This window comes from Papio anubis, chromosome 8, assembly GCF_008728515.1.
Source record: "Papio anubis isolate 15944 chromosome 8, Panubis1.0, whole genome shotgun sequence".
Taxonomy (NCBI): domain Eukaryota; kingdom Metazoa; phylum Chordata; class Mammalia; order Primates; family Cercopithecidae; genus Papio; species Papio anubis.
Genome location: NC_044983.1, coordinates 78,828,411 through 78,843,917, shown reverse-complemented (window position 1 = coordinate 78,843,917; position 15,507 = coordinate 78,828,411).

Below are 15,507 nucleotides of genomic sequence, written 5' to 3'. Positions count from 1 at the left end.
TAAGACACAAGGTGAATGAAACTCTAGAATTGATAATATGTGGTAAATTCAATGAAGAAATACAAATGAAAAATGATGTTTAAGTAAGAATAGATCACTAAGGACCAAGGGGCAGTTGGGAACAGATTAACAAGTAGATACAGGCAGTGGTATTAATTGCAGTACCATTTGTGCTGCCAGTGATTTGGAGACAAGCTGATTTTCCATCACTGAGATAAATGGAATAGATGAGCACTAAGAAGTATTAGGCAACAGTTAGAAGCCATAATAGACATAAGAGAACAATAAGAATGAATTACAAAGATACAGTGTTTACATGGACACAGGAAGGGGAATAACACACACGAGGCCTGTCAGGGAACGGGGATCAGGGGCATGGGTGGGGAGAGCATCAGGACAAATAGCTAATGCATGTGAAACTCAAAACCTAGAAGACGGGTTGATAGATGCAGCAAAGAAGCATGGCACACGTATGCCTGTGTATCAAAGCTGCATGTTCTGCATATGTATCCCTAAACTCAAAGTAAAATAAAAATAAAAGAAAATATAGTGTTTAGAGACAAAAGTAGAAAGCAGGATGTCAGTTTTAAGTGATTGAGTTTTTTTCTCATTATAAATCACATGTTACTGTTGCTAAGGATTCTTAATATCTTTGCATGCTGGAGAATTTGAAATTCATATCGTTTTTGGAGACAAGTTACTGAGAATCACTTGGATCCCTTTGGGCCTTGCTTTTCACAATTGTTAGACAGAAACAAAGACGTGTTAGCCTAGAGCTGATTATTCTTCACTACTGAGGCAAGACCCATTTGAGTACCTCATGCAATATAAAGTTTTCCAGCCTTGTTGCTGGGAACAAGCACTATTCACAACCCTCTGTGAATAGCAGGTACTTCTACCTTCAGTTCATTTGGGCGATTCTTTTTTAAGCCTTAACTAGTTTTTTAATGAATCTTTGCTGACCTGCTTTACCTGAACACTCTGGAGGATGCAGGAACGCTTCTGTACTTTGGGGGTTCTTTATGTGCTCTCTCCTCTCTGGTGTTAAATAGCTTGCAAACTCCAGCCACTTTGGTTCTCCTGGATTCTCAACTTTATCTCCTCAACATGGGTGGTTTGCTGAGATCCACCTGGTACTCCCGCCCTAAGCCGTAGCCTGGAAACTGTCTTAAAAAAATAAACTTGTATAATCATAAGGCTTACCTGATTTGTTTCCCGTCTCAGTGACTGCTGATATTGGTTGCCTATCTAGTGTCTATACAGAAGTTGTTTTAAATATTTTATAGCTTCTTATGGTTGCTGCATTTGGAAGGAGATGGAATGTATTCCTTGTTACTGCATCTAGGACAGAGCAGAAATTTATCAGCTATAAAGTGTCTAAGGAGGAGTGACATTAGAAAGATGGCAAAATACAAAATGTTAGTCTCCACACAAACCGCCCCCCACAACAGAAAGTTTAACTAGCAGCTGTCCACAGATCAGAACATCTTTTTGAAAACCTTAATACTTGAAAACAAGCCTGATACACTAGTATGGTCTGCAGCAGCTGCATTCAACTAAAAAATCCCACCCAATGATTCCACACACACAGGCTGACAAAAACTCCTTGGAATTTTCAAAAAGCAAAGGTGCTAGAACTGCTTGACCCAGTAAGTAAAACAGCCGTTCAGCTCAGGCAGAAACCCTCATGATACCTCCAACCTGACAGTGAGGCAGTCCTCAATTATGTATTTCTAAGGAATATCCCAACTGGTCACACCCATCCTGGGAAAAGACTCACTGAACCTCCAGCCTAACCTATAGGTCTGCTCAACCACAGATCCCAAATAGCAGAATTGCCTGGCTAAGGAATGCATCCTTTGAATGGCCTGAGCAGAAGCCATCACTGTACTCAACCAGCAGCTCCACCTGATAGCAGAACCCAACCAGTGATCTCTCCGGAAAATAGAGTCTCACCAGCAGTCACACTTGACGTCAGAGAAAAGGCAGAGGTCTGTCCAATAAAGAAACCACCACAAGTTCTGCCTGCCCAATTAAAGTACCGACCACAAACCCTTCATCATTACCAGATGTCCTTTCCAAAGTAACAAGTTAAACTATACAGTGAAGCTCTCTCTCTGCCATAGAACACTTTTAAAAGCCAGAAGAGAGGACTTTCTCTTCAAATTCACAGACAGCAATGCAAGGACACAGAATTATGAAGAATCAGAAAATCATGACACTCCAAAAAAATAAAACCCTAATAAAGTTTTAGTAATGAAACTTAAAGAGATAACTGACAAACAATTTTTAAAATGTTCTGTAAAAAAGCTTGTGAACTACAAGAATATATAGATAAAAATGTAAATAAAATTTGTAAAATACTCAAAGTGAAAAATTTGACAAATAAATAGAAGCAATAAAAAGAGACAAATAGTCTATAAATGAATGTAATGACTAAAAATAAATCAATAGTAGTCTTCAACAGCAGACTTGATCGAGCAAGAAAAAATTAGTGAACTGGAAGACAGAACACTTAGATTATTTGATCAGGTAGCAAAAAGACAAAATAATACAAAATAATGAAGAAAGCCTATGGAAATTATGGAATACTACCAAGAGACAAAACTTTTGCATAATAGGAGTTACAGAAGAAGATAGAGAAAATGGAAAAGAAAGCATATTTTTAAAAATAATGGCTAAAACTTTCCTAATCTGGGAACAGATGATAACATCCAAGTACAGGAAATATAGACAATTCCAATCAAGTTCAACCCAAAGAGGGGTTCACTAAGATACCTCATAATCAAACTATCAAAAATCAAAGACAAATAAATTATTTGGGGAGGAGCAACAGAAAACATATAACATACAAAGGAGCGCCTATGTTACTATCAGTGGATTTCTCAGTAAAAATTATACATTCCAAGAAAGAGTGTGATTATATATTTAAAATGTTGAAGGAAAGTATTGCCAAACACGAACACTTTACACAGCAAATTTGCCTTTTAGAAATGAGAGAGAAGTATAAACTTTCCGAAACAAAAGCTAAGAGGGTTCATCACCATTAGATCAGCTTTGCAGATACTGTTAGAGTTATTTAAGCTAAAACAAAAGTCTACTAATTAATAACATGAAACATACAAAAGCACAAAACACAACGATATAAGTAAAAAACAACCATATTCAAAATACTCTAGGACTATAATAATAATTTGTAAGACAATTTTTTCCCTAGTATGGAGGTTAAAAACAAAACTATTAATAACAAATATAGCTAAAATAAATTTTCAAGGGATACATATTACAAAATTATGTATATTCTGACATCAGAAAAAATACAGGGGGGAGTAAAAATGTAATGCTGTATACAATCAAAATTAAATCATTAACAGCTTGGATTAGTCAGTATATAGTTGAGTACAGTGTATTTTTTTGTTTTGAATCCATTCAGTTACTCTATGTCTTTTTATTGAATAATTTAATCCATTTACATTCAAAATAATTATTGATAGATAATAATTTACTGCTGATATTTTGTTGTTTTCTGATTTTTCTATAGATATATATATTTTTTTCATTTCTCTTGCTATCTTTCTTTATGTTTTGATGATTTTCTGTAGTGGTATTCTTTTAATCCTTTCTATTTTCACTTTTTGGTTTCTCTAAAAATTTTTATTTTGTCAGTACAGTGAGGCCTACATAGGGACATTTTGTACTTACATATATCCAGTAGGAGTTAATACCCAAAATATATTAGCAACTCAAACAACTCAGTAAGGAAACAATATACCCAATTAAAAATGGAGAAGGGATCTGAATAGACATTTCTCAAAAAGTCATCTAAATGGTCACCAGATATATTTTTAAACACCCGACATTGCTAATCTTCAAGAAAATGCAAATTAAAACCACGATGAGATATCATCTCACACCTGTAAGAACAGCTATTATCATAAACAGAAAAGATAACAGGAGAAGTGTTGGTGAGAATGTGAAGAAAACAGAACGCTTGTACACTGTTGCTGGAAATGTAAATTAACCATTATGGGAAACTGAATGGAAGTTCCAATAAAAAAAAGAATGAACAACAAGATCCAATAATCTTAGTTTTGAGTATTTACCCAAAACATTTAAAATGAATTTCTTAAAGATATCTGCACTCTCATGTTCAATGCAGCAACACTCACAATATCCAAGTTAAGGAAGCAATGTGTCCATCAACAGATGAGTGGGTTAAAAATGTGTAGTATATATACACAATGAAATAATACTGTTCAGCCTTACAAAGTAAATTCTGTCATTGGTGACAACGTAGATGGAATTGGAGAACATTATGCTAAATAAAATAAACCAAACACAGAGACACAAATACTGCATATTCTCACTTATATGTGGAATCTATAGCAATCAAACTCATAGAAGCAAAGAGTTTAATGGTTTTACAGAGACTGAGGGAAGGGAGAGTTGGGAATTGATTATCAAATAATATACAATGTCAGTTAGACAAGAGGAATGAGGTTTTTTGGAGATCTATCCTGCAATATGGTAAATATAGTCAACAATATTGTTTTATATATTTCAAAACTGCTAAGAGTACATTTTAAATGTTCCCCCCACAAAAATAATATTTACTGGAGGTAATATATAGTTAATTAGTTTGATTTAATTATTCCACATCATATTAACGGATCATAGCATTACTTTGTACCCCATAAATATATACAATTATGAAGTGTCAATTTACAATAAAGTTAAAAAATAGTATCTAAGGCTCTCAACCCTTTCTGCTTAAAAGACCCTAGACTTTTAAAAGGACAATCTTAATCTCCCCCACCTCAAATACTTGAAGTCAGTAGTAAATTTAATATATTGTAGCTCAACAAATCCTAGAAGTACCTCCACTAAAGATTAGATGACAACATCTCCCAGTATTAGTAACCTGATGAAAAAAAGTTACTTGTTTTGGGGGATAAATATTATCACTTTAATCTTTAACCTTGTTTTGCACAAAATATTCATCACACAATCAAAAAACTTATGTATACATTAGGAAGCAAAACTTTGTCTACATGAGGAACAGATTAAATATTCAATAGGAATGTAACCAGAAATGAGTCATATTCTGGAATTTATTTAAGAATTTAAGCCTACTTTAAATACTCATATAATTACATTAAAAAATCTAATGCAATAATAACTACATGCATGAACAGATGAAAAGGTCAAGAGGGTAGTGGAAGCTGATCCTAAAATGCATGTGGAAATATACAGAATAGCAAAAACAGCCAGATGTGGTGGCTCGTGTCTGTAGATCCCAACTACTCAGGAGGCTGAGGTAGGAAAACTGCTTCAGTTCAAAAGTTTAAGACCAGCCTGGAAGTAGAGCAAGACTATGTCCCTTTAAAAAAAAATAACAAAAACAATTTTGAATACGAAAAAAATTGGGAGACTTACCTCATTTTAATGACTACCATAATGCAATAATTATCAAGGAAATGTGTTATTAGTATAAGGATAGACATAAAAATCAAAGGGATGGAAACAGAATTAAAAAAAACACCACACATGTTTAGTCAAATAAATATATCAACAAAGGCACTAATTCAATTCAATGAAAATTGGAAATGTTTTTGAACAAATGGTATTGGAACATCTAGAAAACTATACGGAAAATCATTAGTCAAGACTTCTACTCATTCATATGCAAATATTTGTTTGAGGTGGATCTTAAACCTAAGCCTAAAATTTAGAACCATAAAAAGAAAAAGATTAGTAGTATCCCTTTAACTTTGTCATAGGCATTTTCTTAAAGCAGACATATAAATCAATCATAAAAAACTAATGAAAAATTAAACTTAATTCCAATTAATTTTCTTCTATTCAAAATATATTGTTTAAAAAATGAACAGGCAAATTATAGACTGGTAGAATATGCATAACACATATTCTTATGCAAAATATATAAAGGACTCTCATTAAGAAAAAGAAAAACAATCTATTTACTGAACAAGCAAGAGAAACAATATATGAAAAATAAAATATACACATATCTGATAAGTACTTGAAATCTACTCATCATTTTCAAATAAGAAATTGCTCTTTAGCATCCTCTAAAATTACTCAAAATTATTCATACCCACACTCACGAACACACAAAATATCTAGTGGTGCAGAATTGGAGCAGTTGAAACTCTCAACATTGCCTGTGGGTACAAATAAAAGAATTCAGTCATTCTTGCAGTGTATGATAAAGGTCAACATACTTACCTTATGACCAAGCAATTCTGCTCTTGAGTATTTAATTAAGCATAATGAAATTATATGTCCAGAAAGAGACTTACACAAAAATGTTCATAGGAGCTGTATTGGCAGTAGCTGCAAACTGAAAACAACCCAAACACGAATCAACATAAGAATGGATAAAAAACAAACTATACTCACCTAAGAAAATACTTCTCCAGCTGAGGCGAGTGGATCACGAGGTCAGGAGTTCGAGACCAGTCTGAACAACATGGTGAAACCCTGTCTCTACTAAAAATACAAAAATTAGCCGAGCATGATGGTGCAAGCCTGTAATCCCAGCTACTCAGGAGGCTGAGGCAGGAGAATCACTTGAACTCGGGAGGAGGATGTTGCAGTGAGTCGAGATTGTGCCACTGCACTCCAGCCTGGGCGACAGAGTGAGACTCTGTCTCAAAAAACAAGAAAAGAAAAGAAAAAAGAAAAGAAAAAAAAGGGGAAGGGAAGGGGAAGGGGAAGGGGAAGTGACGGGAGGGGAAGGGGAAGAGAGGGAAGGGGAAGGGGAAGGGGAAGGGAAAAGAAAAGAAAGGAAAATAAAAGAAAAAAGAAAAGAGAAGACAAGACTACCAATCAGCAAAAGAAGGGAACAAACTGCTACTATACAAATGGCACGTAAGGATCTCAGTAATGTTATTTTAAATACTCATGCCACATGTAAGTATATACCTGTCTTTGAAGTGAACATTAAAGGTGTTCACTTTGCTCACATTATGCCATATTTCGAATTTCCCACCCACTATATTCTGCACAGAACACATTTTTCTCCATTCAATAAAATGTTCTTTTCTGTGGGGATCTAAACTTTAAAATTTCCCCTGGAACTTTAGCAAATTTTTGAGATATATTTAATTCTTATGCTGTTAGTTCTTATGTTCATTTTAGCAAATATATTCACTCGAGATCACCACATGTTGTTGCTATTTGAACTAGCTGGAAGAAAATGGTAGGACCTAGAGGTAAAATAGTTACTCCTCTAGGCCAAAGAAAAAAACTGTATCAAAAGGGAGTATACTAGATGAAACAAAATTAAAAAAACAGATAAAAAAGATAACAAAATAATTTATCAGTAAGGAGTAGGTTTGTGTGAATTAGAGGAGACATGTGGCAGGCTGCAAAGATGTTAGCCAACATCTTTTTTTTTTTTCCTTTTTTATCCTCATACTTATTTTGAACCGGGCTTGAGGTCTTATAGCTAGGATTGCACTTCCCTGATCTCACTGCAGTTTGAACACCCACTGACCATGCCATCTCTAATGGAATTTGAGGGGAAATGATGTGCATCACTGAAAGCAGAATCCCTTAGGAAAAGGTCAAACTTCCTGACACTTTATCTTCTTCCTGCCTACTAGCGGGAACCTGGATATAAGAACAACCTACCTGTACCATGAAGGTTCCTGCACCTCAGAGTGACATTTATCAAAAGCTGATTCCTATTGAAGTGGCTTTCCTGGCTCGACATTATCAGGAGGAATGGTGCAAATTCTGAAAATAGAATTGCTATTTGTTGATAGCATGCTATTGAGGAGTGAGCAAATCATAGATTCAAATCTCACCCTGAAAAACAAGTAGACTTGTGACAATTTGAAACCTTCTGACTTACATTTCCCAATCAGCATAATCCAGATACTAGTAAAATATTGCAAAAGGTGGGTTTGAGATTTAAATGATCACCACATAGTAGGTGCTCAGAAAATTATAATTCTCTACCATTTTTTTCTTGAAATGATATATATTTTATTCTATTTATGTTGAATATATTCTCTGAGGATAAAATACACACTTAGATTTAGGTTATCAGAAAGAGAAGTGGCTACCGAATAGTTGTATTCTGCAGAGCACTCCAACAATTTGATTATTTGTTTTTTTTACTACCCCATTCATCATATAGGCCTAAAGTATTCATTAAATTTCTAATTGTTGAAAAGAAATAAGCAGAATGATTAGCTAATGTTCAGTGGCTTAAACATACAAATGGAATCATTTGAAGAAGATACTGCTGCTTATCTGTTTCATCTGTTTAATGATTACAGGGTTTGAGGTGGCCTCTTTCAGCAACCATACTACTTCATTTTCTTTTCCTTTTTTTTTTTTTTTTTTTTTTTTTTTTTAGATGGAGCCTTGCTTTCTCACCCAGGCTGGAGGGAGTGGCACAATCTCAGCTTGCTGCAACCTCTGCCTCCCAGGTTCAAGCAATTCTCCTGTCTCAGCTTCCCCAGCATCTGGGACTACAGGTGCACACCACCATACCTGGCTAATTTTTGTATTTTCAGTAGAGATGGGGTTTCACCATATTGGTCAGGTTGGTCTCGAACTCCTGACCTCAGATGATACACACGCCTTGACTTCCCAAAGTGCTGGGATTACAGGTGTGAACCACCACGCCCGGTCTATTTGACATTTTAAAGTTACCCTTTGCCTAAACAAAAATCAAGAAAGAACATCAAATTACTTCTTAAAAAATAGATCATCAAATGTATAGAAGATAGGACCAAAGAAAACAGCAAGTTTTAAATATTAATCAGCACTAAATTCATAAACAAATACAAGATGAAAATGCTTTTATTATGATAGATTTGGACATGTGATTTATGCTGGAAAATTTTTTCAGGATAAAATATTATGTTTTCTTTAGAGATAGGCCATGTAACAATATAGATGAATTCTGATATTCTGTCAAATAAGTGTATTTTAGCGGAGTGTTTTGAACATGTAAACAATTCTCTTTGAGACCTTGACTTGAATGAACAAATATAAAATTCACTGAAAATAGCTAGTGTGACTCAGTTCTTCTTTGGAAAAGAAATTCAATTGACTTCTTGGCTATTATCAAGATGAATGTTTCAGCTTTGAGCTTCATCTTCCCAGTTTAGATTTTGGTAAATGTAAGGTCATTCATTTCTTGAGCATTTAACTCTAGCAAGTTAAAGGCTGTGCTATTCAGATTAAAAATACATATTACCAGTAAACTGAAATGTCACACAGCAATTAAAGTGAAAAGAAACCTTTTATGTATTGGCAATCTGTTTCTATTGCCGCTTTAGCTATCTGATTTTTCTAAGGAACTGCAAGGATAAGATACAGCATACTTGTGTGAAAGGAATATTAATACTGTACTTTAAGTATTGTAAAATATATTTTAAAGTGTACCCAAATTTATAAATTAGCTATGTATAAATGACTTTTTATAACACATATTAGGTATTAAGATTGTGTACTTTTTTAATAGACTTTAATTCTTTTTGTCATATTTCCTAGCAAATAATGAAATAAAAGTTGACTAGATGTCCAAGTAAGACTGCTTAACATCAAAATAAATCTATAAAATCAATATTAAAAAATTCTAATAATGTAATGTGTACAATTCTTAAGGAAAATAGCACAGAAAATTTATGCAGTTTTTGTTTGTTTATTTGTTTTTGTTTTTACACCTAGCCTATAGGAAACTCAGGGCCAGCTGTTTCCCTCTGTCATCTCCTTTCGTCTTCACAGTCAATGTTGATAAATACGTCCATCCCAAATTTACAGCTGAGGATTGTGGGAATCTTTCATCCTCAGTTATCTTCCAGAGTTATACACATTAAAGTGTAATTAAGATAATGCTAAGTACCTTGTATTATTGCACTATATAGTATCATCTAAATTCTGTGGAGACTTTCTCAGTACTGGAAGAAAAAAAAAGAAAAAAAAAAAAAAAAAAACTTCAATTTTGGTGGTACCCATGACCACTGTTTTCTCTAATATATTGCTAGGTATTTTTCATAATCTTTATTTCCCAGTAAATATGTTTCACGAACCATATTTCTTTTCTCAGAACTTCATTTTGATTCTTTGCTCTTCCTACAACATTCTACACATATTTTCCAGGAAGAGAATTTTGACATTAATGATTACAAATACAAGGAGGAAAAAAAGTACAGTTTTAATAAATATTTGTTAATACTGTTCTTCCACGTCTCAATATCAATGTACTTTACTAACTCACAATTTAAAGATTACAAAATCTATATCACAATCTTAACCATATAAGATTGTGATTATAAAAGTCATGTAAACAAATTATAAAATGTTTGAAAAATACAATATTCCAACATAGAGTCATTTCAATTATTTTTTTCTTAGCCCTATATATTTCTGTTTCAGTTCATTCTTGGAATTATCACTAATGAAATTTATCAAGACTATTGATATACACAGCAATCATTATTTTTTAAGGATTATAAAAATTAAGTTCCCATTGCTTTATATAATTGCTCATTTAAATATATCCTTGTCAGTATTAAAAAAAAATCTTTCAACCTTATAAACAAATAACTAAACCTAATCATCTTTTAAAGAAATGAAGAATATTCTCACAATTTTTTGGGAATTGGTTTTGTTGAGTAAATTACATGCATATGTTTTTATTTGTTTTTAAAAGTCTTTTAAGTGCAGCTAAATTAATCAAATTAATCATACACCTCAGATGATGGCAAACTATCACTTTCAGTTCTAAGTCACTATCCTTTGTAATTCTATTTTTCTTTCTTTTTAATGCTATTCCCTATTTCTGTTCCTAGCATCATAAATCAACATGATAGTGTTTTCAGTGTGTTTATTTTTGTTAACATCCTTAGAAATAATTAAGTATTTTTACACATGTACAATTAACTTAAATTCATGGCATGATGTTTTGAATTTCATTCCTTTTTATACTTATCTTCCCTTCAAACACTATCAACATTTTAATTTTAGATTCCAGGGATACATATGCAGGTTTGATACATAGGTATTGATATGGTTTGGCTCTGTGTCCTCACCCATATCTCATCTCAAATTGTAATCCCCATAATCCCCACATGTGGAGGATAGGACCTGGTGGGAGGTGATTGGATCACAGGGCAAGTTTCCTCCATGCTGTTCTCATGATAGTGAGTGAGTTCTCCCAAGATCTGATGATGTTATAAGTGGCTCTTCACCCTTTGCTTGTTCACTCTATCTCGCCTGCCACCGTGTAAGATGCACCCCTTCCCCTTCAGTCAAGATTGTAAGTTTCCTGAGACCTCCTCAGCCATGCTGAACTGTGAGTCAATTCAAACTCTTTCCTTTATAAATTACCCAGTCTCAGGCAGCTATTCATAGCACTGTGAAAACAGACTGTTACAGGTATACTGTGTGATGCTGAGGTACAAATGATCCTGTCACCCAAGAAGTAAGCATAGTACCCATTAGGAAGTTTTTTTTTTTTTTTTTTTTTTTTACCACTTATCTCACTGTCTCCCTCCCTCTTCTTAGAATCCTCAGAATCTACTATTCTCAAGTTTATGTCCACTTTATATACCCAATATTTAGCACCTACTTATAAGTGAGAACCCTTGATATTTCCTTTTCTGTTTCTGCATAAATGTGCTCAGGATAACAGTGTCCAGCTGCATCAATGCTGCTGCAAAGGACATAATTTCATTCCTTTTTATGGCTGTATGGTATTCCATGGTATGTATCTACCACAGTTTCTTTATCCAATTCATCACTGATGAGCAACCAAGTCGATTCCATATTGTTGCTATTGTGAATACTGCTGTGATAAACATATGAGTGCATGTGTCTTTTTGGTAGAATGATTTTTTTTTTTTTTATGTTACACACCCAGTAATGGGATTATTGGGTTGAATGATAGTAATATTTTTAATTCTTTGAAAAATCTCAAAACTACTTTACATAGTGGTTGGACAAATTTACATTTCCTCTAACAATATATAAGCGTTCCCTTTTCTTTGTAACCTTAACAACACCTGCAATTTGGACTTTTTAATAATAACCATTCTGACTGGTGTGAGATGGTATTCCATTGACTTTTGGTTTGCATTTCTCTAATGATTAATTATGTTGATCATTTTTCATGTTTGTTGGCAGCTCGTATGTCTTCTTTGAGAAGTATCTGTTCTTGTGCTTTGCACACTTTTTAATGAGGTTGTTTTTAACTGGTTGAATTGCATAAATTTTTTACAGATTCTGGATATTACATGTTTGTTGGATGCATCGATTGAAACTAATTTATCCTATTCTGGAGATTCTCTGTTCACTTTCTTGATAGTTGTTTTGCTGTGCAGAAGCTATTTAGTTTAATTACACCCTACTTATCAATTTTCTTTTTTGTTGCATTTGTTTTCACAGACTTGATCATAAATGTTTTATCAATGCTAATGTCCAGAAGTGTATTTCCTAGGTTTTCTTCAAGGATTCTTATAATTTGAAGTCTTATATTTAAGTCTTTAATGCATCTTATGTTAGTTTTTGTATATGATGTTGGGCAGTGGTTCAGATTTATTCTTCTGCATATGCTTAGTCAGTTTTCTCAACACCATTTATTGAATAGGGAGTCCTTTCCCCGTTGCTAATTTTTGTTAAATTTGGTGAAGATTAGTTGGTTGTAGGTAAGCTGTTGTATTGCTGGTTTCTGTATTCTGTTCCATTGACCCATGTGTTTATTTTCGTATCACCACTATGGTGTTTTGTTACTGTATCCTTGTAGTATAGTTTGAAGTCAAGTAATGTGATGCCTCTGTCTTTGTTCCTTTTGTTTAAGAAGGCTTTGGCTATTTGGGCTCTTTCTTGGTTCATAAGGATTTTAGAATGGTTTTTTTTTTTCTATTTCTGTTAAAACAACAACAACAAAAAAACTACATTGGTAATTTGATAGGAATAGCCACATATTTCTAGATTGCTCTGGGCAATATGGACATTTTAACAATGTTGACTATTTGAATCCATAAGTATGGAATATTTTTCCATTTGTTTCTGCCATCTCTGATTTATTTCAACAGTGTTTTATGGTTCTCCTCCTAGAGATCTTTAATCTCCTTGGTTAGATGTTTTCCTAGATACTTTATTTTATCCTGTGGTTATTGCAAATATGTTGCATTGTTTATTGGCCTCTAAACTTGAATAGTATTGATGTATAGAAATCCTGTTGATTACTGCACATTGGTTTTTCATCCTAAAAGTTTGCTGAAGTCATTTATGAAATCCAGGAGCATTTCAATGCATTCTATAGTGTTTTCTATGTATAAAATTATATTACCAGCACCATGACCCACCAAAATATTCCAGAAATGAAGCCAGATGACTGAACCCACCTTATACTACAGTCAAAAACTCAGGGGCATCAAAAAGTGTAAAACTAAAACAAGACAAAACCCACCCAATGGACAGCAATTTCAAATATTAAATAAACATAAACCCACATAGATACAAAAGAACCAGTGTAAGAGCTCTGGCAACTCAAAAAGCCAATATGTCTTCTTACCTCCAAACAACCACATTAGCTCCCCCACAATGGTTCTTAACCAGACTGAAATGGTTGAAAAGATAGACACAGAATTTGGAATCTTGATAGCAATGAAAATTATCAAGATTCAAGAGAAATTCAAAACTCAATCCAAGGAATCTAAGATATTCAATAAAATTATACAAGAGTTGAAAAACAAAATGACCATCTTAAGAAAGAACTATACTTATCTGATACAGCCTGAAAAACACACTAGAAGAATTTCATAATATAATCAGAAGTCATAACAGTGGAATAGATCAAATTGAGCAAATAATCTCAGAGTTCAAAGACAAGTTCTTTCAATCAATTCAATCAGAGAAAAATAAAGAAAAATAATTGACAAAACCTTCAAGAAATATGAGATTATGTAAAGACAGCAAACCCATGACTCTTTGGCATCACTGAATGAGATATGGAGAGAGAATGCAGCATGGAAAATATATTTGATGATACTCTCTATGAAAATTTCCCCAACCTCAGTTGAGAGGTTCACATTCAAATTCAAGAAATAAAGACAACCCTCGTGAGATACTCTACAAGATGGCCATCACCAGGACCCATAGTCCTCAGATTCTCCAAGGTCAATATGAAAGAGAAAAGATTAAAGGCAGTTAGGGAGAAAAGACAGCTTACCTATAATAGGAACTCCCAACAGGAGACCTTTCAGCAGAAACCCTACAAGCCAGAAGAAACTGTAGGACTATATTCAGTGTTTGTAAAGAAAAGAAATTTCAACCAGAAGTTTCATATCGAGACAAAGTAAGCTTCATAAATGAAGGAGAAATAAGATCCTTTTCAGACAAGCAAATGCTAAGGAATTTTGTTATGATCACACTTGCCTTAAGTAGTGCTAAACATGGAAATAAAAGACTGTTACTGTATACCACAAAAGCACACTTAAGTTCATAGACAATTGACACTATTAAGTAACTACATAATAAAATATTCATAAGTACCAGTTAACAACTTGATGACAGGGTCAAATCTGCACATATCCATAGTAATGCTGAATATAAATGGGGTAAACACCCCACTTAAAAGGCACAGAGTGGCAAGTTGAACAAAGAAGCACAAACCAATTGTATGCTGTTTTCAACAGACCCATCTTACTAGTGCTGACACCCATTAGTTCAAAGCAAAGAGGTGGAGAAAAATCTACCTAGAAGACAGAAAACACAAAAGAGCATGGATAGCTATTCTAATTTCAGACAAAACAGTCTTTGAACCAACTACTATCAAAAAAGAGAAAGGTAGACATTACATAATGATAAAGAGTTCAATTCAACAAGAAGATTTATCTATCCTAAATATATGTTCACTCAACATTGGAGCACCCTAATTAATAAAACAAGTTCTTAGAGACCTACAAAGAGACTTAGACTCTTACAAAATAATACGGGGATATTTCAACAACTCGCTGATGGTATTAGATCACTGAGGACACAAAAATATCAGCAAAGATATTTGGGATCTGACTTGACATTTGACTAAATTAACCTAACAGGAATATACAGAATGCTCCACCCAACAACAACAGAATATACATTATTTTCATCTACACATGGCACATATTCTAAAATTGGCCACATGCTTGGCTATAAAACAATTCTCAATAAATTAAAAAAAAAACTGAAATCATACCAACCCCCTCCTGAACCACAGGGTAATAAAAATAGAATTCAATGCTAAGAAGATCTCTCAAAACATACAACTGCATTGAAATTAAACAACCTGCTCATAAATGCCTATAGCATAAATGATGACACTAAGGCAGAAACCAAGAATTTATTTGAAACAAATGAAAACAAACATACAACATACCAGAATCACTGAGACACTTATAAAACAGTTTTAAAACAAACATTTATAGAGCAAAACACCCTCATTGAAAAGTTAGAAATTTCTCAAATCAATGACAT